The 3,490-nt window shown below is 44.5% G+C and overlaps 1 pseudogene; it reads right to left on the minus strand.

The window, feature by feature from the left end:
- Positions 1 to 637: 637 nt before the first annotated feature.
- LOC128343851 (vomeronasal type-2 receptor 26-like) lies at positions 638 to 1,591 on the minus strand (annotated as a pseudogene).
- Between the last annotated feature and the right edge of the window lie 1,899 nt (positions 1,592 to 3,490).

Consider the following 3,490-nt stretch of genomic DNA (forward strand, 5'->3'; position numbering starts at 1 on the left):
TAGCTACACCTCTCCACAGAGGAAACATAATTTGCTTTGAAAAACTTTTATTAATTCTCTGTGTAATCATAGCAAATCTTATATATTAATAAACAAGCCTTATTGTTTTAAAGAATTCTCTTTGTTTTTGTTCTGACATGCCTAAAGCCTTTAACCATCTGCTAAAGGAGAAAGGTTTATTTAAGTAGACATTTGGTGGCTGTGTGGCGCACTGGAGATGACAGAAGCTATAAAATAAAGATCCTACAGATGAGGGAATTGTGAGGAGGGGATCTCCATGGTCCAGTCCTCTACAGTAATCAATAGTTCTGATTATGCTAAAGCTCTTACCACACTCCAAACATTTATATGGTTTCTCCTTATCTAGAAAGGGAGAGACTCTGACAGAAGTTCTTTTCACACCTTGAACATTCAAATGGCTTTTCCCTGATGTGGAATCCAGCAACAGAACATTGTAAGCCATCATAGTGGTGCAATTAGCAACCAGTGATATTGTGCATATAGTTCTCCATGAATATCTCCATGTGTGAAGGGAAGAGAATTCTGTTCTCATTCCAGCTCAGAACATTCATTGCTAGGACAAGTACAAGTATGTTGCTACAATTCAGGAAGTGGTGGACATCTTGCTATATCTATATCAGGTACCAGCTTTACTTTTCATCATCAGGTGCTCCTTTGTATTCAGATCAGGTCTCAACACGATAATGTAGCATTTGGGAATAAAAATGCAGCCCAGTAATCCAGCACTAGAGGTCAAGATGGAGAAGACCTGCACGGCCATCATGTATTTCCCTTTCGTACTCAGATAGGCAGGCACAAAGGACACCCAAACACTGCAAAAGACCAACATGCTGAAGGTGATCAACTTGGCTTCGTTGAATGCCCCAGGCAGCTTCCTGGCTAGGAAAGCCACCATGAAACAGATGGCAGCCAGGAAGCCCATGTAGCCAAGGGCAGTATAAAACATGACCACTGAGCCTTCATTGCACTGCAGGATGATCTGTCCAGGCTGGGAGTGCATGTCAGAGTCTGGGAAGGGTGGAGAGATTCCCAACCAGACGGCACAGATGCCAACTTGAATACCAGAACAAGAAAGAACAATGGAGTTGGCCAAACTCTTCCCCAGCCATCCCCTCATCCTGTTCCCTGGCTTTGTGGCCATGAATGCCACCACCACAGTGATGGTTTTTGCCAACAAACAAGAGACTGCAACCGAGAAGATGATGCTGAAGGTTGTTTGTCAGAGAAGGCAGGTTACTCTCCCAGGCTGGCCAATGAACAGAAAGGATGACAAGAAAGAAAGGAGGAGGGAGACGAGGAGAATGTAGGAGAGGTCCCGGTTGTTGGCTTTGACCACTGGAGACTTGTGATATTTAATAAAGACTCCCAACATCAAAGCTCCATTTAGAGACAAGAAGAGAGCAATGGAAGTGAGGCTGATCCCCAAAGTTTCTTCGTGAGCCAGGTAGCTTATCAACTTGGGGAGACATTGATTTTGGTCTTTGTTGGGATGCTGGTCTTCTGGACATTTATTGCAATGGTCTGCATCTAAACAAAACAAAATCCAGACTGGCTTGGACTGCAATAACATCTACTATAGCTCCCCAACAGTAGTGTGTTCTAATAGATTCTATAAAAGACGTGTCTATGGTGAGAAAACCTATATGCAATCATCAGACATGTTGATCATGATCAATATATTAGGGACGGGCAATGGTTATATTGCAGAGTCATTACTTATCCTTGTAATTGTACAGGAAGCCACTTGAACTGAAGAACAAAAGTCTGATATTAATTACTAAATAAAACATGGGCTAAGGAAACAATCAATAGACTAACAATCTCTCATGCAAAGAGAGGGAGAACCTCTCAGTTTGAATTCAGGATAGCAAGTGAAGAGGAGACAAACAAAACTAGACTCCACTCCCAAGCCAGTACACGGATACTTTCAAATGGACAGAGATAGGGAGGTAAAAGGTCACTGGTAGAGGAGATGTATTGCATGCAGAAAACCCCAGTTTCAATCTCTGGCAACATTCTCTTAAAAACCATCTTCTGAATGTCTGAGGATCAGAATAGAGGGACCTGAGTTAGATGGGCCAACTGTTTGTTTAAGCAGTGGCTACATTCACATGTAACGCCGAACCTCAGGTCCATGCCTCCCTTCTGCTGCTCTCTCGTCTGAATTTGGACTTTCAGGATAGCACTGTCTCTGCGGTCTACGAGACTGCAGACAGCTGGGGGAGCTGGCTGTGTGAGCTTCCTTCTTTACTGAAGGACAGCCCGCACAGCCAATCACACTGGAGTTGAGGGAGAGGCTTCCTCTCTCAACTCCGGTTCCAGGGGAAGCAGCCTGCAGTTTCAAATTTGGATGTACCACAGGCTGCCTGGACCCCTGGGTTGAGGCGATGAAACTCCCTCTGACCTGAGGACTCAGATTGGAGTCCCAATTCTGAACCCTCGGTTTCATTGCTGCGCCAGACTCCGGTTCTCCACATTTGGACGTAACATCTGCAGAACTACAAGCATATTAAACTGTGGTTCCTCTATTTGTGCGAATGAAGCCAGTATGTAATGTTTTTTATTTTATTCTTTTCTTTCTTTTTTCTTTTTTAGAAATTGAAGTTGAATACTAATTGTTGGTTACGAGTGAGTAAAGCAAGGGTACAATCACTGGCCGACATCCTGCCTGCATGCGTACTAAGGAAGCATGCATGCAGCAGATTCAGATGTGTTTGCACTTGATCACAAACCCCTGATACCTGCATTTTAAAAAGGCACCATTTACAAGTCGTGGTTCTGTTTATATTAAGCAGGGGGAAAGCAACTGGCTTTATCCAGCTCCTGCATAGCATCACTCCTGTGGCTGTTCCTGCTCTCTGCATTGGGTTTTTTTTTTTTTTTTAAGAATTTCAGCCCATTGGGGACAGGGAACCATCTCTCTCTCTCTCTCTCTCTCTCTCTCTCTCTCTCTCTCTCTCTCTCTCTCTCTCTCTCTCTCTCTTTCTGTGTGTGTAAACTGCATTGATAATTTTTTTTTTGAAAAGTGGAATATAAAAAGTAGTAGTAGCAGCAGCAGCAGCAGCAGCAGCACAGAGGCATGCAATTTTTGCCAATCTCCCCTTCCTTTGGAAGTGCTCTGTGACACTGTGGCAGCTGGAGGGCCAGGTTTGCCCATCCCTGCTTTAACAGCTGCCTGTTCTAGCTGAGGAACAGAACAGCCAACGTGAGATGGAACATCCCTGATGTCAATGAGCTAGTCCCAACTCGGTAATGTCTTGAGGCTGCGTCATGCAGCCATGCCATAAGGGTGTGCACAAAATCGGCTGACCCGGTGTGGTTTGAGCCTGAACTGGACCCAAACAAGATGAGTCCAGTTTTGTCCCCCGCCATTGAACCCTCCCAGGGTCAGTTGGGGGGTTCGCGAGTCACATTTTAAAAAAATATTTTTTGTTAGTACTTAACCCCTTTGGGGGCTTCTCTGAGGCCA

This window comes from Hemicordylus capensis, chromosome 2, assembly GCF_027244095.1.
Source record: "Hemicordylus capensis ecotype Gifberg chromosome 2, rHemCap1.1.pri, whole genome shotgun sequence".
NCBI lineage: Eukaryota > Metazoa > Chordata > Lepidosauria > Squamata > Cordylidae > Hemicordylus > Hemicordylus capensis.